General features: G+C 46.8%; 1 protein-coding gene across 1 annotated transcript in view; it reads right to left on the minus strand.

Moving 5' to 3' along the window:
• Positions 1–22867, minus strand: part of LOC138504048 (uncharacterized) — a 1098987-nt gene that overhangs the window by 739291 nt on the left and 336829 nt on the right. The window lies entirely within an intron of this gene.

Raw genomic sequence — 22867 nt, forward strand, 5'->3', positions numbered from 1 at the left:
TAGCCAAAATTTCGTTTGTTCCCAGGAGGTTCAGTCGAATTTTCAAAAAGTAGAGTCGAGCTGATCTACTTGGGAAAAGTTTAAGATATGTTTGCAAAGTGTCCAGTTTATTAAAAAATGGTGGAAGGTGGCTAGTCAATTTGTATTTATTTGCTGTTTCTAGAGTTTTTATCCAATCCCACTCTTTGATTTTTTTAGAGGTTTTGACTGGATTGGTTATCAGTTCATCCTTGCAGCTATCAACTGAGTATAAAAGGTTGAGCATCTTGGATTCCCAGTTCTGGAGTGTTTTGCATGATTTCAGTTCCAGTTCTTGATTTATCAGACGGTAGGCGTACGGGGAATCTGGCATGATAAGGATACTGGTTAACGCTACTGTGGTTCCCAAGGATAGAAGGCGTAGTTCTCCTGATCGAGGCGATCGGGGTCGATTTTGGGAGGCCAAGAATTCTTCTCCAGAAAGAGGCTTCCAATTTAGGCCAAAGCTCTGGTGGGAGGTTTGGCATAGCGTCCATCCCGTAGGTTAGCGATGGTATTACCTTTTTTGTTATAAAAGTCTCTCACTGGGATTAGCAAATAATGTCCAGTTTGATGTCTATAGCCTTCCCCTGTATGGATAGCTTCTTAGCTTTCGCGATGAGAACTTCTTGCATAGCTTTTTCTTTCAAGGAGCTGTCTAACGTGACACCCAGGTATTTAAAGTTAGTCACAATTTCGATTTGGGTCGGACCCAAGTGGAGGCAAATCTTTTCCTTCGATTTAGATGTTTTTTGGAGCACCATCGTTTTTGTTTTTGACTCGTTGATTTCCAAGTTGTTTTCGGCCATGTATCTTTGCAGGTTATTTAGTTGTCGTTGGAGACCTATTGGGGTGTGATCCAATAGGATCAGATCGTCTGCGTACAGCAGGCGACTGATCTGAGCTCCTCCTAACTTAGGTGGAAATTAATGGATTAGTTTTTCTGAGTCTTGAAAATCACCTAGATAGGTCCAAAATAGGGCAGGTGCCAGCGGGCAGCCTTGTTTTACCCCTCTGGCTGTTTTTATCACCCCAGATAGGGTCCCTTGTTGGTTTAGCCGGACTCTCATTGACGTATTGGAGTATAGAGCCTTGATTGGATTCAAGAGCTCGGGAGGGCATTCCCATTGAGTTAGTTTCTGCCATAGTCTTGCACGATCCACTTTGTCGAACGCCTGGGTTAGGCCCACGAACGTGATGTATAAGTTGGGTTTGCCTTCCAGGATCTTATTTTTCAGTGTATTCAATATCAAGATGTTGGCATTCGTGCCTAAGTTCTTCTTGAAGCCGGTTTGAAGGTTGTCTTGACAAGGGGTGTTGTTTGCCCACCTGGTGAAGTTTTGCAAGAGAAGGGAACCAAAAGGTTTGCCTATTGGATCCAAAAGGGCTATGGGGCGAAAAGTTTGCTGGATCAGCCCTGTTTCCTTTTTTAAAAAATTGGGACAATGTTCGCGCAGGTCCATGATGGTGGAATAGATTTAGAAGCCGAGCAGCGGCTAAAGATTATGCTCAGGAGTGAGGACCACGCTTCCGGATGTGATTTCAAATCAAAGTTTGTTATGCCGTCCGGTCCAGGGGCACGAGATGGTTTTAATTTTCTTATTTGAATTTGGATGTCTTCAGGGTCATCTAACTTGATCCATGGGGAGTCAGTGCCGCTTGTTAAATCCTGGGTGGTGGCTGGTTGTTGGAATAGGGTTTCAAAATAGGTCTCCTAAACGGCAGCGGCGATTCCATTGAGTTGGCAAGGGAGAGCTCCAGGTGTAGCTGAGTGGATGAGAGTCCAGAAGTCTCTCGCATGGTTGCCGTTTATCGCCGTGAGAATGTTTTCTGCATCCTGTTGATAGAGGTTGTGGCGATGGCCTTTCAGCCAATTTTTGTAGGCTTTGACTGCTGTTGTAATGAAAGTTTGTGCTGATTGGGGATTCATTTTCCATGCTTGTCTTTTTACTCTTCTTAGCTCCCTCTTCTTTTCTGAGATTAGTTTATCGAAAGTGTGCTTCTGTTGGGGTCTAGTGTGGCTATTCTTTCCACTTGGGAATCTAAATGTAGTCAACAATGGAGTATAGTCGACCAACGAAGGCTGTTCGCGTGTAGTTAGATCTTTGTAGGTTACCATCAAGGTGCTTATTGCTCTTTCGTTCATTCTCAGTCTTGTGCCATGAGTTGTTGGTTCTATATTGGTTGGCATCGAGATGTTTTTAGGCGGGGCCGAAGACCAGGTGGTTTCTAAGAGGTTGTGGTCATTCTATACTGTTCTTATGACGTTGAATGATGTTACTAGGTTTAATAATGGCCGGGAGACGAAGATGTAGTCGATTGTTGATTTAGAGTTTGCTCTTTCCCAGGTTGGACATCTTTTTGGGTCATAGAAGACGTGGTCAAGGTTGAAGAATGCTCTGGAGTCCATTAAATTCAACCATTTGGATACCCTTTCGTCTGTTGGTGGTGCTTTGGATTTTAATGTAGGAGGGTCAGCGAGGTTTTGACAGCTGATGTTGAGATCCCCGCATATGAGTATGTGGTCTACTTGCTGGTTTAGGTGAATCCAGTCAATTTCTCGTTCCAGTTCCTTGATGAATTTTTGGGTATTTATTGTGGCCGGGTTCCAGTATATGGTGATGATAATCATTGACTTTGTCTGGAGTGTGTTTGTCTCCGTAGCAGGTGACCAGTTTAGCTTCACCATTAACATGTAGTGGGTCTCTTTTAATTTTTTGATGTTGGTAGGCCACGGCCACTTCGGATTGCCACGAGTAGGCCGGCAGTAGGCCTTACTGTTGGGCCTTTTTTGGCTGCGACTATGTTTGTCTCGTAGCCATCGATAATCGGGGGTTGAAGAAGCCAGGTCTCTTGGAGACAAATAATATCGTATTTGTTCCAATTTATTGAGCCCGAGGAAGTTAGGTGGCAGAAGCCTCTGGTGTTCCATGAGCAAACCTTTATTTGGTCGTGCTTCGGAGTTTGTTGATCTTCGTTCGTGTCGCAGAAGGTCTTGTACTTGAGTGGCTATTTTTGGCGTTTAGGCTTCAGAGCCTTTGGCAGCCATGACCACATTGTCTCGAGTGTGGACGCTGGAAGAGATTTTACCACGTTGGAGTAAGTCTCGTTTTGAACCATTCTTTGTATTTTCTGTGGGCCTTTCGTTTGGCGTTGTTCCCGCTTATCTCTTTGAGGTGCTGAAGAGGGTGGAGTATTTTGGGGTTGATCACGAGATAATAAGTGTTGATCAGATAGTTTTATAGATGACGTCAGGTCTTTCTTGTGAGTCGGGTTTTCGGGCTCTTTCCGCGTTTGAATAACTCGGGATCTCTTTGTGGAGCAGTGTTGTTTTTGAGGGGCTTGTTTCCTATCCGTATTTCCCTTTGAAGGGTTAGAGCGCTCTTCTGAGTCTGAGAGTTTGAGTATTTTTATTTTTCTTGAAGATTCAGTTAGGTTGTAGCCCATCGTTAACAAGTCTTCTGCGGCTGATCTTAGTATTTTGTTTGTAGTTGAGGATGAGATGTAAAGGTGAGAAATCGCCTTAAGATTGATATGGCTTGGGTCCACTGTCTGGAGATCAGCGGACTTCACCGCACGGAGTTTCGGGATGTAACTAAACAGGTCAAGAACTGATCCTCAGTTTAAAGTTACATTATCCCGGTTGCCTGAAATTTGCTCTAGTTTTAGGATCCATCTAATTTGAGGTCTTTTGCAGAGGTTGTCTAGGAGGGTTTTTCGGCTTGCAGTGGATCTATTAGTAGTTCTTTGCAAGCGGTCACTTGATCGTCGGCGTCAGATCTGGGGCGTTGAGTTTCTTTGTTGCGTCCTTTCAAGTTGTGAAAGCGATTATCTCGCGTTCTTACTTCATGTGTTTGGTGAATTGGTCTTTTCTTTGAATTATGATTCGATCGATGAGGTTCAGGTTTCCGCAAGTCCTCACGGTTCCTGGTGGCTCTCCTTCTACGATTTTCAAGGGTGAGAAATGGAGACTCAGGCCCTGACTCTTCGGCGTTGGATCCTGTTTGTAGTTGAGCTAATGATTTGGCTGTTTTTGGCGTGAGTTTGTCGTTCAATGACTGAGGTGTTGTCGAATCCGTTAAGTGTTGTGAGATGTTCATCAAGTCCTCGTTATTTAGGAAAGCCTCGACCCCTCTTGGCGAAAGGTTAATAGGGTCACTTTGTTCCGATATTACTCTTTGCTTTTCTTTTGCTGCAGACAATTGGGTAGGATGGGTTGCTGGAATTTTTAGAAGCGGCGGGAGTTTGCCCTTTGGGGCGGCTTGATGTTGGAATATTGATGCGATGGTTGTGATTATTCTGGATTTTGGGATGGCCTCTAATGGCTCTTTTACGTTCTTTTCTGTTGCTGTTAGTGCAGGAACCGATGTTGTTAAGTCAATAAATTATGTTGTTTGGGTCCCCTTGGATTCGCGTGGTATCTCTGCTTGCCACGAGGAATCCACACTCTCGGGACAATTTACAGTTGTGCCAGATAAAACAGGTTGCTGAAGCCGACAACATTCAGTGTGTTTTTGTTTCATATGAAGAGCCATTATGTATCCTTCTAGGAAGGTCAGTTTGGTTGACATGGGCGCTTGGATTGAGATCTGGTCTTTCAAGGTGTCCCAGATTGTTTCGTAAAGTTTGGTGAATGGAGCAAGGGCGATTGTTAAAGCTGACATCAGGGTGCACATGTCTAGTTTTTTTGGTAAAGAGTCTTTTGGGGTTGCTGAGCTTTGAGAAGAGAGTCTATTTCGTGGGGGGGACGATAAGCGGGTTGAGGTATGCCCCGTGGTGGACGTTCTAGAGGGGTGGTCTAAAGAATGTCTTCTTTGATTATTATAGTTATTAAGGTTTGAGTAAAGGGAATCCAGGGTTCTCTCAAACTGTGGGTTAGGTTTGGGCATTGAGGGTGACTTGTTACTCCGGTTGCTTCCTGAGACTTGTTTGCTTGCTGATTTTAGCTCGTCCCACCCCACGAAAGGAGGCGTTGCCACTAGATCTTTTTCGCTGACATAGGCATCTGTTAAGATGTCTTGAGCGTGCATTGGTATCGCCTCTTGAGGAGAGTTTGGTCTAATTAACGGGCTTCTACCTATACAGGCTGAATTTAGGCTTTTCGTAGCGGCGCTCGGCGTCGTCGTTTGAAAATCGTTGTCTGACTGGGTCAAGGCCCGCGACACCAGTTCGTGCTCTATGACAGTCGACATTTCTGGGTTCTCCTGGGCTGAAGCCGACGCTTCTGTCCTGACAGCTGTAATCCTTGTCGGTAAAGAGGCTGAAAGAGTGATGGCAGCTTCGTCTTGGACGGGTGCTTGTTGCCTAGGCTGTAAGGCAGGTTTTGTGGAAGAGGTTGATGGTGCAGGTTTGTCTGCGAATTGCCAGTAGTCTTTGTTTATGTTATGGGAGAGGTAGCCCGCCCTGCTTAGTGGGGGCGGTGAGAGGTTTCTTAGCGGAGGCGCCAGCCTGCGCTGTTTTCGAGGGGGGGTGTTTTCGTTTACAGCTTCCAACATTTCCGCATCTGTTAATTCTTGACATTTATCTTGAATTTCCTTGGAATGTTTGCGGAAGAAGTCTGATAATAGCTTCAAAGGCGATTGTGGTTTCTTTATCGCCCTTTTTGAATTTTTTTTGCCCACGCAGGTTTTCTTGTTCGCTTTGCCCTGGTTTACATTTTCTCCTTGTTTGGGCAGTGGGGTTGGTGTCTTCTTTTGATCTTTTTTAACGTGAGTTTTTTTTTGTTTGATAGGGAAGTCTCCTGCAGTCCGTGATCTTTTTCTCAAATTTGTCAAAGTTAGGTTCACTTCTAGGACATTAGGTGGTTGAGTCGAGGAATCAACGTCGATTGGGGACTGTAGTTCGTCCACTGCGCTGGCGGTGCGTTTAGCACTTTGATGGACCTGTGCAACTGCCGTTATTACGGTAGGGGGCGGGGCTATAGGCGCGGCTGGAGTGGTTTCAGTCTCCGCTGTCTCTGGTGTATACACTGCCTCTTGCGTCCCCAAGCCCTGGGGGCGATCTGGCAGCCCACTTCTTCCTCGTCGGGGCCCGCCCTCGCTAAGAGGGTAGGCGCGACCTCCACCCCCCTCGGGGGCGCAGGTCTGCCGAGTTGCAGCGCGCCTACGCATGCGCCAAACAGCCCGACCGGAGGTCTCAACGCCGTCCCCCCTCCGGGGGGCAGCGGAGCTTCGGTTCTGGCTGGAGGAGCCTGCGAGCAGGCGGGAGCCACAGGAGCCACGGAGGACAATCGAGGGACGTCTCTGCTGCCGTCCAAGGTAGGAGATTCAGCTCCATGGGGAGGTTGAGGAAAGTGATGCAGATGAGAGTTGCTGGGTGGTCTGGGTTTTCTCTTTTGGCAGCCGAGCAAGGATGGAACGGTAGGTGAGGCACCCTTTGTTGGTCGGTGCGGCGTGATCACAGGATTGAGAAGACCGGGGAGTTGGTTGTGTTCAGAAGAGGTGTTTGTGCTTTCTGATGCAGAGTTCTTTCTTGAACTTCTTAAACAACGGCCCGTTTCTTCTTCCTGATCGACGTGACCGGCCGGTAGAGTGGCGATCTTTGCAGTCATTGCCAGTTTGCCTGGCATGACTGCAAGACTGCCACTCAACGCCACTCCGCGTCCGCTCCGCGGAGTCAATGAGGTTTTGAAGGGTTGGCTGGAAACACTCCTCCCAGCAAAGGTAGACACTGAAGAAACACTGGAAACACTGGAATGGGGGTAGCAGACTGCAAGACTGCCACTCACCGCCACTCCGCGTCCTCTCCGCGGAGTCAATGAGGTTTTGAAGGGTTGGCTGGAAACACTCCTCCCAGCAAAGGTAGACACTGAAGAAACACTGGAAACACTGGAATGGGGGTAGCAGACTGCAAGACTGCCACTCACCGCCACTCCGCGTCCGCTCCGCGGAGTCAATGAGGTTTTGAAGGGTTGGCTGGAAACACTCCTCCCAGCAAAGGTAGACACTGAAGAAACACTGGAAACACTGGAATGGGGGTAGCAGACTGCAAGACTGCCACTCACCGCCACTCCGCGTCCGCTCCGCGGAGTCAATGAGGTTTTGAAGAGTTGGCTGGAAACACTCCTCCCAGCAAAGGTAGACACTGAAGAAACACTGGAAACACTGGAAAAGGGGTAGCAGTGTTTGGGAAAAACTGGATGATTTTTAGATTATGTGCGTGTTGACCTATGCTGTATATTCATGTTATTTATGTTATTGTAGGATATTGTGTGTGTGTAATTGTGTGTACATATTAAATGCTGCTTTTCTTTTTTGTATCGTTGTGAAAGGCTTATGTTTATAAGCTTAAAAAAAAATGAAAAAAATAAAAAGGAGGTTGCTTCCTAAGAGGCAAGGCATGTGTAAGCAACTCATGGAGGCAACAGTAAAGACAGACACAAGTGATCACAGTTCAAGGTTGTTTATTAAACTGTATGCAGGTTGGAGAAACGCCTAATCTAAACCTAAATCTAAGATGGGAGCAAGCGTCGAACATCAATTGAAAATAAGGCAGTCCTAGTGGCGTGTCAAATAAAAAGAGCCTATTCTAAGAAACCTATTACCAAACTTTACAACTAATACAAAAAGGGGGCGTGGGATAGTTTTCAAGAAAATTATATTTCAGGATGCGGCAGCTTGGGTCACCCTTCCCCACGTTTTGAGTACGGGGCAAGGCGGAATCCTGGAGCACAGAACACTCTCAGGCTTCCCCAGCACGGGACGACAGTTCCACTTGCAGCTATCAGGAACGTCGATGGCCAAGTCTTGTTTCTCTTGAAAGTCTCTTGCCTTTGAGGGCATGACGTGTTCAAATATCAAAAACAAAAGTTCCTCCAACAAAATGAAAGTTTGTTTCCTGGTTTCACTTAGGGTGAGGATTCTTCACCCCTGGGTCCCCTTCTTCTGGGCGATGACCCCTCTTTACTTTCAGCCTCCCTCCACTGGGTTCACTATGGCTTTTCCTTCCTTCACAAATCTTAATGTTTTGTTTTTTTTAAAAGAAATTTGTATTAACATTTTTCAAATAAACATCTTTATCTCTCCTCTCGTAGCCCCTAACACTCCCTACACTTCAACTCCCACCACCCCCTCCCATCCCCGGGCAGAGACATTGTTTCACAACTTTCAATTAGGAACAAATATTCTTATTTACATAATATACAATAGCCTTAGATTATGCGGACACCATTGCTGTACAAAATCACAGTTGAGAAGGTCAAAAACCAGCGCCCACTCTTGTTGAAATCTTTCCTGTTCCCCTGAAGGTTATATGTCATCCACTCCAAGGCGATAAACCCCCACAGTTTAATTAGCCAGTCTCTAACCCCTGGTGCCTTTTTCTGTTTCCATACACTAGCGATGAATGCCTTATTTTGAATTTTGGTGGGTGAGCTATTCTCTGGAACAAACAGACCACACATCCATTCCTTAGGTGACCATACTACTCCAGAGGAAACCAACTTTTAAATCTGATTCATAACCCCTTCCCAGTACTTCTTCAAGTTTGAATAATCCCACCATATATGTTGCCAATCACCCTTCCCTCCACATCCCCGCCAACATCTATTCGTAGAATTCTGGAACATGTTATGTCGTTTTTCGGGGGTTAAATGCCATTGGTACATGATCCTATACCATGCCTCCCTTATGTGGATATAATCTAGTTAATTTGGGCTATTTTTCCCTAGATATTCCCATTGCTTTCTCAGCAAGTCTGTCCCCAGAGTTTTTCCCATTTATGCATGTACTCCCAAACCTGTCCCTTCTCTTCTTCTATCAATATTGAATATAGCTTTGACACCATTTGTCTATTCCCTGAATGCGTGGTTATACATTTATCAAATGTAGTGAACTCTGTCCCTGATGCTTCTCACCCGCCCGATCTGGCTAGCCAATGTCTCAGTTGGTAATACTCCAATCTACCTTTTTCCGATAGGTCCATTAGTAGTTTGCATTACTCAAACGAGCAAATATTTCCTCCTTGCATCATATCTCGCATATTTGTACAGCCTACTTCCCGCCATTGTTTAAATGCATCCTGTTTCATCCCTGGGCGAAATTGTGGGTTTCCAAATAATGGAGTGAAAGGTGATGGGCGTGTGGACAAAGCACTTCTATCTATTAGGCGATCTAATATATATCAAAGACCACAGCAAGTACCTGACTAGTTTTCATATTTAAAGGCCTATCTTGTCTGTGCAGCCATAATACCCCTTATAACAGGTACCCTGCCACAGGCCTATCCATTTTTACCAAAGATTTCTTGGCATCCCCCATAAACCATTTCGGGAGTACCGGTAGTTGTGCAGCCTCGTAATATTTTTCAAAATTCGGCATGCCCACTCCCCTGTTTTCTCTGGATGCCATCAATGTTTGAAGTGCCACTTTCTGAGTTTTATTTCGCCAGAGAAATCTCCTAACCTCTTTATTCAACGCCTTAAATAAGACACAGGCGGCCTCATTACGAGTCCGGCGCTAACCGAGGAGGTAAAACTGCCTAGTTACCGCCGGACTCGTATTACCATTCCGCCTCCGTGATTCCTGGAATTACCGGGGCATTACAACCCCGGTGACCCGGGAATTCCGGAGGCAGAATGGTGTAAATCCCCATTCCCATTGAGTCCAACAGGACTCAATGGGAATGGGGATCATGGAAACACCGGCACCATCTCCTGCAGGTGGGCGGTGTTAAACCCGGCAGGTCAGACCTGGCGGGATTGACGCCTCAGCCTGCAGGAGTCGTGATTACCCGTTATGGAAACAACGGTGGCGGCGTGTTTACCGCCACCGTTGTTTCCATACCGGGTGAGTTGTAATGAGGCCCAGGGATTTTAACTGGGAGAGCTTGGAATTTATAAAGTAATCTCAGAAGAATCACCATTTCAATAGTGGCTATCCTTCCTAGACATTAAATTTATAGCAGAATCCATTTCCCTAGATCCTCCTTCACCTTCTGCAAAACTTGTGGATAATTGCTATCGAACAATTGGGAAACCTTCTTTGTTATATTAAGCCCCAGGTATCTAATAAAACTATCCGCCATTGTAAACAGCGAATAGGTGGACATAGTTAACTTCTGTTGGGAGGATAGACCCAGTTCCAACAGCTCTGATTTCCCCCATATTAACCTTAAGACCCGATACCCGTTCAATGTCGGCCAATTCCTCCAACAATGCTGGTATCGATCATTCAGGTTCCAGTAATGTCAGTAACTTATCGTCCGCGAAAGCTGCAATCTTATGCTCCTCGCCCCCAAATGGGATACCCCGTATAGTCCCTCTTGCCCTAATTCTAAGTAGGAATGATTTTAAGTATATGGCATATAAAAGTGACGATAGCGAGCATCCCTGTCTAGTGCCCCTACCCATCTTTATGCAACGGGAGACTTGTTTGGTAATTGCCAGCCGTACCGTGGGAGCATGATAGTTAGCCCGCACCTTTTGAATAAATGTGGTTCCCATTCCCATCTGTCCCATTGCGAAAAATAAGAAAGGCCATTCTACGCGATCAAATGCCTTTTGAGCGTCTAAGGACACTAACACTGCAGGAATCTGTTTTATATAAACTTTTTCAATTAAATGGGCAACCCTCCTGATGTTATCCGAGGTCTGTCTACCCTGCATAAACCCTGATTGATCCTTATGTATCAGGTCAGGCAAAAGCTGCGCTAATCTCGCTGCCAGGACGCTAGTAAACTGCTTTGCATTAATGTTCAGCAGGGCGATGCGTCTTTATGACCCGCATTTCGTTGGGTCCTTTCCTGGTTTTACAAAAACTACCACCTTCGCCTCTGACATAGTTGGTGTCACAGCCCCCTTAACCCCTATCGCATTAAATAATTCCCTTAATTTCGGGACCAGCTGCCTCGCATATTTCTTATAAAAAGTCGTCAGAAAACCATCTGGTCCTGGTGCTTTGTTCGCTGGCAACGCTCTTATTGCCCCCAACAATTCCTCCTCACTAATTTCCCTATACAGATCCTCCTGCTCCTCCAATATTAACTTGGGCATATTTATCTCACCCATGTAGCGCTGTATCTCTCAATAATCATGGTGGCTTGATGCGTATGATAATTCATAAAAATGAGTGAAAGTTTCAGTTATTTCCTCTGTCTCACTTACTATTGATCCATCCGGCTGCGATATTCGTTGTAACAGCTTTGCAGCTTCTATTCCCTTCAACTGTAGGGCCAACAATGTATCCACTTTATTAGCACGATGAGAGTATCTTTGTTTAGTTAGCAATAAAGATCTCTCTGCTCTCTGAGTCCGTAGTATATTCAGCTGGCTATCTAACTCCTTCAATTTATTGGATAGTGCCCTTGTTCTATGAGTAGCACTAGCAATTTGGGTATGACGTACTTGGGCCTCTAGATCCCCTTCCAACTTAGCCTTCTGTCACTCCCGCTGAACTTTAAGTGCTATAAGCTCTCGACGAATCACTGCTTTGAAAGCATTCTGAGTCCCTTCAGGCGAGACCGACTGATTGCTAATATATAAATATTCTTCTATTTTAATTCTTATTTCCTCAACCATTTCTTCATTGCATAATAGCTCTTTGGGAACGTCCAAGCCCGCAACCCTGCCCGCCGTCCTATATTTCTAAACTGAACCCGTAAGGGGGCATGCTCTGACAAAGCTATAGAGCCCACCTCTATTTCTCTCACTTCCCCCATTAATTTAGCCGATAATCATACATAATCTATTCTGGAGAGGGAATAATATATGTGTGAAAAACACATGTACCCCTTTTGTGCCCCCTCTTTGTTCGTCAGACATCCTGCAATGTAACATTTTCAAAGCTTTTTTAACACCCGTGAGGGTTGTACTGTTCCTTTCCCCCACTTCCACTCATATCCATCCCGGGTTCCCAAGCCATGTTAAAATCTCCCTTAAGTATTATTTCTCCACTTGCGAAATCCTCCAACTTGCTTACAAACTCCCGCAAAAAAGTCTCCTGTCCTGTATCGGGCACATACACCGTTGCTAGGGTGATTAATTTGTGTTCCATTTGCAGCAATAAAAACAGATATTTCCCCTCTGTATCCGCTTTAAATCGCACCACTGAGGCCCTTAGTGTATCTCTTAGTCCAATCATTACACATAGTGTGTTCCCAGATGCGTTGGATTGGTATATTCTTGAAAACGACCGAAATCTCTCCACTAGTTTATCAACCTTCCTAATGTGCCTCTCATGCAACATAATGATATCCACGCTTTCCTTTTTAAGTATGGCTTCCACCTTTTTCTGTTTCACAGGGGAATTTAACCCTCTTACATTATATGATATGACCATGAATGTGTACTAAGGAAAAGCACTTGCTATTGAATTCAACTAATACCCCTGTGAATATAGTTGCTCCATCTGCTTTTCCTCTTCCCCTCCCCCCCAATAACCCGCCTCCTTCCCCAACTTACGCCCCAACCTTTCCCAGGCCCGGGTCTACAATCCTATGATACCCTCGGGAGGCACACCCCAAGTCAAGGCCCAGTGGAAAACCTGAGGTCACACCCACAAGGGAAGGAAGTATCCTACCACCTCCCCAAGATTCCAAGCCATCCTCCGCCAGTTCTCTGCCCCCGGCTTCCTTAATACCACCACCAATTATTAACTGCCTCCCTTACTGTGCTCATAGTAAATTTATTTTTTTAATGGGTTCCTTCTCCACCCCCTCCGTACCACCCCCTTTCCCTCTCCCCAATCGTCCTTTCAGATTAATCTCTCGACCACCCTTCCTCCCCGATACTACAGACCAGTCCCATTGTCACATCCCTCATTGGGAAAAGGGCCTCAAACGTCTATCTCTGTGCCCCTCTTCTTCCTCCATATTCAGCAAAGCCAGTCCCTTCTGCACACAATGTTATTCGATGTTGTACACCCTCCACGGTAAAGAGCAGCCCAAATGGAAACGTACATTCATACGGAGTCTGTTTTGTGATCAAAGCTCGTGTCACTTGAACCATATCCCTTCGATTTCTGAGTGGCACCAACGCTAGATCTTGGTATAGTTGAATTTGCATACCATTCACTGTTACTGTCCCTTCTGTTCTTGCTGCTCGCAAAATGTTTTCTTTTAAGCCATAGGAAGTTACTGCAACCAAAACAACTCTAGGTCTAGTGCCAGTTTCTCTCTGCCTCTGGAAACTCCTATGAACGCGATCAATCCCAACGGCTTCCGGTTGTATCTCCATCAGCAGGCTTCCAAAACATTGTTGAACCGTTGTTTTCAAATCCATGTCCAAGATCGATTCACTTAAACATTCAATTCGAATATTAGTCCTCCTTGATCGGTTCTCCAAATTCTCTGCTTGCAATTCCAAATTATGTGAAACTCTCGCCAACTGTTCCAATAGTTCGCTATTCTGACGTACCTCATTCGATATCTCCGGTAGACCTTATTCTGTTGTGTCCACTCTTCCTCGCAGCTCTTTCACTTCCCCTTTAAATTCCACTAGCAATGTTTTCAAGTCTTCCCGTAATGAAGTGAACAGTTGTTGAAAGTTGCTCGTTATCCTCCCTTCCATTTCGCGTAGGCATTCTTTAAGATCTTCCTTGCTGAAAGTCATTTCTTCAATTTCCAGATTATCCTTTTTACCTGCTACGAGATCACTCTGGCAGGCTCCCCTTGTTGTTTCCAGCACCACTCAAGCTGCCCTTTCTGGACTACCTAAGGTTGCCGCCTTCTAGCTTGAGTGGGCTTACCTTTAGATTTTGGCATTAGATTCACTAGCCCACCCACACTTATTGCTTAATGCCTCTCCAATCCCTGTCCACTTCTGCTATGGCTTATTATAAGCCTTCTATAAGATATATTTACTGCGCATCCATCCCACTATGTTCTCAATGCGCCAAGACACCACACATTTTCCCGCTTAACGACCGTGATTCTAATCTCAGGCCAAACTTGTGTGCCTGGCCATTTTGCAGTTCTCCTTCTTATGTGTCCCCACAATTTCCTCCGTCATATCAGCTTGTTACAATAGTGCTTCTCAGGTTTAAGTAATGCCTGGTATCCCCTTAACACGCCAGGCTCCTCACTCCCCTTGGACAACTAAATTTCCTGTTCTTCTCTAGTTGTTAATGTCCAGTCAAATCAGTTGCAGGACTCCCCTCCACTCCATTGACCTGTTTACATCTCAATGTAATTTTACTTACAGATAGAGGTCAGCCGCACAGTAATCAGCTGTCTCTTCATCACACCTCCTTCGTGGGGGGGGGTGAGCATCAACACAAATCTGCTGGTCCTGCTCCGTTTCAAACACTGAGGTCCACGCCTACCTTACTGTCGCCGACTCAAAGGGAGCTCCACAGCTGCCAAAATCTCTTATGCCGATATTCAACCTTGCTCCACGCTCTTTCTGTCAAGGTCCAGAACCTGGGCCTCTATGCCTTCCCTCCATCACCTCAGCTCAGAATACTGCTGCCAGGCCCCCCCAGGGACTCCTGTGCTGTCTGCAGCCTTCAGTGGTGCGCCGTCGTAGAGTGACTCCACCCAGCTTGCTCCACCTCACAGTCCCACTGGCACCGCTTTCCTATCTTCAGCGACCGCTGCAAATATCCCCTAGGGCTTTCCTCCCTGCTTCCAATCCCTCTGGGAGCCGGGCCACACTTGTATGTGTCAGCGTCTCATCATTTCCATGACACCTGCGGTGCTCCCGCAGGTGTCATGGAGGCCCAGTGGACATCCCTCGGCCAAGTTCACTCTTGTCAACACACTGTTTCTTGGAACATTAGACTTGCCCCCTTCTTGTCAGCATCCCTCTTTCAGGTTCACTCTTGCCAACTTCACATTCACATTTACTTTCAATGTTCACGGGATTCACTTCCCTTGCTTTCTTTATAGTTCTTAGGGCAAAGGCTTTTGACTGTACAGGGATTTTGCTCGACCACCTGTATGACCACTTTGACCTGTCTTGGTGGCTCTCCTATGGCCTTCTGGTATTCGTAGTTTCACTCAGATGGGGATCGACGAGAGTTTCTCAGAGCAGCACCCAAGTGGTGCCTGGTCTCCCCTTAACAATTTTATAGTTCTTTGAACGTCTCTCACTTTGCAACTTTGCGACTTTCATTCACCACAGGCCGGTTCTTATCGGCTCTCCCCTCGACTCACCGGCTGTGATGAATCGCTTTGTTTTCTTCTTAACTGGAGTCAAGGCCGGTAACATGAAAGCAGGAGTCTCCCTCGCTCCGGCTTATCAGCGTCTATACGCTCTGTGTACCATTGACATGTGCTGCAGAACACTTGGGCTATTGTCCTCGGTCTTCCAATTCCTTTAGCGGAGAGTTTGTGGGGTTTTTTCGGAAAGGGCAAGGTCATGTCTCTCCTCGTTAGCCTCTCGAAATTTGCCGCATTTCTCCTCCTTTTGGACTGCCGGGTCTGAATAGCTGTCTCGTTGTGCGTTCTGCCTTGCTCATACTGTGCTCTCTTGCTTCAACTTTTATCCCTGTGGGGAAGGGAAAGGGCCGTCAGGTGTGTGTGATTCTCGTCAATTGCCTGACTTTGCCTGACCCTTGTATTGGAACATGTCAGGTAAACAGCTCTTAGTCCGTTGAGCGAAAGTGTCCATGTTAGGAAAGGGGGGGGTAGTGTTTTCAAATGTCCTACGTAGTAGGGTGGGGAAGAGGTATTGAAGGAAGGGGGATACCGCGTCTCACCCGTCGGTGTCCCACTCCCACTTCCCGAGGACCCCCCATTTAGGTGATCCTCCCTCACTGTTCCACCCCCAGGAGCTAGATCCAATAGCGATGGCTATCCTGGGCACCTGAATGACAGATCCCCTGGGACTAGCTAGGGAGACAACTTCAGGTTTCTCACACATGCCTGTTGACTTTGCATATGCCGAATGATGTTGTGGTTGAGTTGCCGACCTACAGACGTTCTCCAGTGCAGCACGGCTGAGAACCTGTTTTTTTTCTTGCTTATCCACCAGCTGGTGGGTAACATAACCTTTCTTTATTTTTGCTCTCTTTGCACATTGTATTCTCCCCCTCCTTCCTCATTTAAATCACACAATTGTAATTTCTGCAAAATACTAATTTCATTGCCTCTCTTTCCCTTCTCAAGTGCTCTGTGCTGTGCTGATATGTGTACGCATTTTTGTCTAAGTATTGTCCACTCTCAGCATTGCCTCAACTAGTATACTTCGCATGCTTGAGTATTGCACTGTCCATTCAAACTGCTGATGTCTTTAGCTCTGTCAATTGTCGTTGATGTCTGTGCAGTGCTTATTATCATCGTTTGCTTGCTCCAGTGTAGAAATCCATGCTTGATAGAGTGCCAACAATTCAATTAGTGCCACAGGCTTTTCCTGCGTATAGTAAGACATACCGTTGCCACGCATGAGAGATCCCTCGGTTTGGGTACAGGACAAATGATTCTGGCATGAAAATTAAACAGTTATATTCCCCATTGTAATTAAGTTTACAGTCCCCAGGCTAGCCCACATCCACTGTAAAGATTCTGTGCCACACAGAGCACGGGCAATGCCCTGCAGCTACTTCCCCTTTTCACACAGCAGCTCGAGGCAGGAAGTCTCACATCCCTGCTTCACACAGAGTCTGTCTGCATACAGCCAATGCCCTTCCCCACCAGTTACTCATTTTGTAGCCTGAACGTAGGACTCTTTCCAAGGGGCATTCCTGCACAACTTATTTATGTTAGCAATGTCAAAGTGTCTATTTTACAATGCATGAATCATTGCATCTGTTTGTGTTAATTTTAATTGTTGGTGTTCATTTTAATTGTTCATGTTAATTTTAAGGGTTGGCTACGGTCATTTGTGCCGTCAAATGGACCAAGGTCTGCTGGTTGGATTATGGAAAGCTGGGCACATGCATATGTCTCTTGAGTAAATGTGAGGTTTCGTGTTCAGCGCAACGCTGAGGTCTTGTTGTGCATTTTGTGAGGATTTGACTCTGCCGGTCGCCTTCGAATTGGTGTTTTTTATTATTCTTGGCTAGCTTGTGTTTGTGTGCATTTTGAGGTTTTCTTCTCCATGGATGACTTTGCCACACCATCAGAGTTGCCTAAGTGGTACACTGTTACCACATATTGACTTTGTTCACTTATGACGTCTTTTTAATTGCTGCCTGCAGGCCTGAGTTATCTTGTAATTCTCATATTCACTCGGATTGCTATTTAGATTGGTGCACCTACTTCTTTTTGCCATTGTGATTTTTTGGATGTACATTGCATTGTGATCACTTGACTTAGCTGTGCATTGCCCCATTATTACTGAAGTGTTTGCTCTGTTTTTTTCTTTTCTTGCTACATACATTCTGCGTCCCTTAGATAGACACATGCTTTGCTATCCAACCTCAAGGGGTTGCACCTGATTGACAGAAAAATATATATATTTGAAAAGTCTGTGATTTGTGACCCCTTCACGATTTTTATCTATCTCAACACCCAGAGCCTTGCAGCCTATATGCATGTTATTTTTGTTCCCATTAAAGAGGCAAAGCCAATGGAAAATACTCAGCCAGGAATTAGTTAAGTGATTTCTGTCTTTGCTGGGATGACCTAAGATGTTCCTCTAGTCCCATCTTGTATATTACATTCTTTTCATATTCCGCCACCACTATCAACCCTTGCTTGCTCCTGTCTGCACTTCTGTACCTCTTCTCTTGTTTGTATTTCCTGCCGTCACCAACAGTAAATACCAATTATCATTTATCTGTGTGTACACTCCCCTCTCGGCCTGCACCACTTGCAGACCCCTCTCCCGTTTGTGTCCCTCCGCTCTTTCCCTTCCTATATTACGCCATGAGCTCTGAGTCCTCCAAGACAGAGCTGCCAACACCCGCTGAAGGTATGAATGCCCTCTTTATGTATTCTACCTATGGGGCATTCACATGCCGCCATCTCACTGATTGGCATTTTTTTTACACAGTTTCAAAAGTCATATCAATGGCCCCTTGATGGTTTGTTTGAAATGGATCACCTTGTCTTGCATGGGGCTTTGGAACTGAGAAAGTCTAACATTTCTCAAGCACATTGATCTGCTTATTTCACCTGGTTACCAGGAGGCGACGAAGCAATTGCGAGAAAGTCAGACTAGATAACTCAAGAATGGCCAGGCTAACTTAGAAAAGGAACTAGAACTATGTAAGCAGTCATCCAAGGCCGGCCGGCCAAACACAAATATCTACCTTAGTTTGATAGCAGATGCCGATAAACATGCCTACTGCACTACCTCTTGATTTTCTAGATGAACTATCACCTTACACACACCACTACCTGTTTTCACACCACCTTCTACACCACCATCCCAACCGTCACCGCCTCACCCTGCCACCCCGCCCCTGCCCCCCATCTCCAGCCACCCCCTCTCCCTCCACCACCCCCTTCCCCTGCCACTCCTCAGAGTGACATAGCTGCCACCCCATCAACAGCCCCACCGCCGCTTCCCACGCACTATTCTCCACACTTTAAATGTTCTGCCACCACATTTCCCCCTCTGGCTTCTTCCACCCCCATCGCTGCTGCTCACAGTCTAGAGCACCAGTGGTCAGATGCCTTCCTATGCAAATATTGTGCCTCGGCAGACCCAAGCTCCCCACTGCCAACACGCTATGCACCTCCTCACTAAGCAGGACAAACAATTGTCACATTCATCCATGTTTGAGCCCCTTTTGCTGCACACAGTGGATGCCTCCATGGTTGCAACAGCAGACACTGCCCTTATGCCTGTTAGCACATATCCCCATGATGATGTCACCCCACCACCAATGAAGATCCACAGTTCAAGGAGCTCTCTGATTTATACCATATGGCACAACAGATCGGCACTTTGCCTAACAACCCCACAGCATGTACGGCGCATTTGAACACGGTAATCGCCTGTTATGATCACACCATTGGTGACCTTAGACAGTTCAATCCGGGCGATACTCAAAGACACTCTTTACAAACAGTTTATGGACAAAATGCTCTGGCCAGCTACTCTGGCAAATGCTGTCACTATTACGTTCAGCATTAACACACTTGCTGCCATCATTAAAGAGAAATACCCTGTCAAATCTGGCTGGACCATAATTACTGCCTGTAAGCAGAACCAGCCTGATTCCCTCTCTGACTACCTGTCTAGATTGAATGACCGTTTTTTTTAAACTTTGGTTTTATTAGCATTTTCTGAATACAACAAGCGGGCCATGACAGATTAAACACATTCATCGGACCCTTGAACCCAACTCCCTCAAACCCCAGACCCCCCCCAACCCGTCCCTCCCCCCAATTAAATTGGCCCTTCAGAACTATAAGTATGAGAGCTTCCATAAGACGTCTTTTCCCCGGTGCTTGGGTGCTGAATTGTTTGTTGCCATATCCGTCGGCTTTGTAGCGTATGATGTGCCCGGACCGTAGGTCGCCCATCTTGGAGTAGGCACTACACATTCCCCATCCCACCCCCCGGTACATTAACATCCCCTCTGCGATGTTAAACCTCCCATCCCCATGTCTGTCGTACCCCATACCAGTTCGCTTGGAATGCACCAGAGTCATTGTTAACCATGGCCGTCAATTTATCCATGAGGAACATGCTCTTTAGTTTATTCAACCAATCGTCCTTGGAGGGGGTCACCGGGCTCTTCCATTTCTGTGCCAGGGCCACCCTACCCGCCCTCAGAATTGTTTCCCACATTCTTGGGTGCCTGTGTATTTCCGCTTCCTCCGGGAGGAGGCCTAGCAGCATCGTCAGCGGATTTTGTGGGAGTATTTCATCAGTCACCTCCCCCATCCAACCCCTTACATCCTTCCAGAACTTCTGGACTTCTGGGCAATGCCACCACATGTGGTCCCTTGAACCCAGCTGGCCACATCCCCTTGGACATCTGGGTGACACCCCTGTGAACATCTTTGACAGTTTCAATGGGTCCCTATGCCACCCCTGCAAGATCTTAAAATTGTGCTCCATGTCTGATATAAATAAGTTCCCATGGAACGCTATTTTAAATATCCTTGCCCAAGCGTCCTCAGAAAGGGTCTCCCTTGTTAACCCATTCCAAAACTTGCGGAATCCCCTCCTTTCCTCTAGGTTGTTGGTGTTCAGGATTTTATACATCTTGGACACTGTCCCCTTTCTCGTCGTCGCCATGTCCAGTCATTTTTCGAAAGGAGTCAGCTTTCTTCTCAGATTTTGCCCCCATGACTGATCACAGAGAATGCCCTTCAGTCGAAGGGACTCGAAAATGGAAATTGATCTCCGCCCAAAAGCCTCCCTCATTTCTTCATACGAGAGGAACTCACCCTCTCTGAACATCTGCTCCGCCCATTCCAAACCCGTGTCCGACCAAGATTGGGCATTTCGAAACCCCCTACTACCAAGTTTGAAGGGGTGTCCCCAGAGTGAGGTCATCGGAGAGGGCCACGAAGTGAGGTGAGCAGTCGAGGGCCCCTCTTTCCAGGTCGCCCAGAGCACTCCCAAGGTTGGATGGGCCTTCAACCTACTCGGGATGAGCCTACGTGGGACCCACAGGAGATCACGTACCTTAAGGGGGTGGGCACCCATATCTTCCATGTAGGACCAGTAAGTTCCCATCCCTTCTTTCATGTGTTCCAACAGGACTCGCAACTGGGCAGCACGGCAATAAAGAAGAAAATCCGGTAACTCAAAACCCCCCTCCTCCCTGGGGAGATTCAGAGTAGCCCACCCGATCCTCGGGGTTCTCCCCTGCCATATAAACTCTCGTACCACTTTCTGTAGGTCCCTAAAGGTTTGGTCGGGGACAATCGTTGGGAGTGCTATGAAGAGGTACTGCAGCCTAGGCAGGACGTTCATCTTTATCGCAGTCGTGCGGCCATACCAAGACAGGATCATCCCTCCCCATTTCCTCAGATCCGATGTAATCCCTGCCATTGCCGGGCCATAGGTGGATGGAGCTAGCTTAGAGAGGTCCCTGGTAATGAGACCGCCCAGGTAGCGAACAGAGTCTTTCCCCACCACAACTCCCTTATACCTGTCCAGGGATCCAGCCTCGGGTCCCGAGCCCTCATGGGGAGTATCACTGACTTTGCCGTGTTAATTTTCAACCACAAAAATTGCCGAAAGTGGTCATCAATGATAGGAGAGGATGGAGTGAGGAGTCAGGCTGCACCAGGTATACCAGGATATCATCTGCGAACAGAGAAAGCTTGAACTCCATTTCACCTCTTCTAATCCCTTGGATTTCCGGATGGGCTCTCACCGCTATGGCAAGGGGTTCCATCGTGAGGACGTATAACAAGGGGGAGAGTGGGCATCCCTGCCTCGTCCCCCGCAAAAGGGAGAATGAGTCTGATAACACTCCATTCACTTGTTGTTACACCTCGCCCTCGGCCGCGCCATGTTTCCAGGGTCCTGCCTCGTTGCTCTCGTACGAGCAAGAACAATCAGGGAATTTCGGGCAACACTAAAATAAGGGACAGGAAAGTGATCGCCCTTCATAAAGGGTTACGGCGCCGGCATGCGCCCTTCCTATCGCGCTGGCAGCTGCCATGGCAAATAACTACACGAACTACAACATCCAGAAAACCTGCTACGTTGTAGTTCTCGGCGTTGAGAGGGGAGCCTCATTTTCAGACGATACGCCTCTTGTTGTTATTTATTCCACCGCGGCATACAGAACGCTGCTTCTGTTTAAAGTTACAACTGGCATACTTTCTGAAGTGCCCTCCCGGTATCTTGAATTGTGAAGTCCTTGTTTTCCCGTGTACCGACCCTGTCTGCACACGGACTCCTTATTCTGAATCCCCGATTGAACTGTTTTCTGACCCCCCGTGTACCAGACCCCTTGCCTGCTTTCGGAACTCTTGGACACTGATTCTGCTGTGTTTCGTGACCGCTCGTGTACCAGACCCCTTGCCTGCTTTCGGAACTCTTGAACACTGATTCTGCTGTGTTTCGTGACCGCTCGTGTACCAGACCCCTGCCTGCTTCCTGGACTCTGAGACAGTAACTACTCCGGTAAGAGAAACTCTAATTGGAACACCATTTTTCTGTGGAATTCGACTTCCTAAGTGCATCTTCTGAACGCTTTGCTGTGGTGCACCATCCCGAAACCAGTGCGACCCTCGTTCCGTTCGGGGATAGCTACCTTACTAACCTCCCTATTTTTTATTTTATACTTTCGTTGTTTTCCAGGACTCTTTCTTCTATCCTATTTCCATCAGGGGTAAAGTATAGTTTTTCTTGGTTTTTCCATACTGCAGAATTATACGTTAGCCATATACTAAGACCTCTCTACTTTATAGGTTACTCCGGTTCCTTTGGCTTAAGGGGAGATTGAACCAGGTACTACTAAAGGGGAATAGTCTTGGGAATAAACCAGTTTCATTATTGGCAGATTATTTACTTGTTTTCCTTTCCTTTACAGCCTGGGTTTGAGACGGTCGGTTCTCCCCGCTTTTTTGATCGATCGGTCCCCTTGTCTGTACAGTTCAGCAAGTGGTCATATCGGTTTAAAGAGCTCATTCCCTCACAGAGAGGAGGCTTGGGTAGGAGGCTCCAACCCTAGCTCCTTCAAGCAACTCCCCAGCAATAGAGGTCCGGCCTGTTTACGCACTCTCCATATCGGTGAGTAACAGAAACAGAAGCCATGGAAGAAGTTGATCCTTTAACCACCTTGGTCCGCCTGGTATCCGAACTTCGTTCTGATATGACAACCGCACATAGTGCTCTCCATCAAAGGATCGACAATTTGCAGAGTTTCCCAAGCCCCCACACCCTGGGGGTGGATACGTCTGCTGCTACGGCATCAGGTTCAACCGGTCCCATACCCTCTGCCTCTGGCTTTACGACTACCCCGGTGCTTATGGCTACTCAATTCCCACTGGCCCCCCCAGAACGATTCTCCGGGGATCCTAAACATTATCGCACGTTTATCAACCAGTG

Source organism: Ambystoma mexicanum, chromosome 11 (assembly GCF_040938575.1).
Source record: "Ambystoma mexicanum isolate Mex_15411 chromosome 11, UKY_AmexF1_1, whole genome shotgun sequence".
NCBI lineage: Eukaryota > Metazoa > Chordata > Amphibia > Caudata > Ambystomatidae > Ambystoma > Ambystoma mexicanum.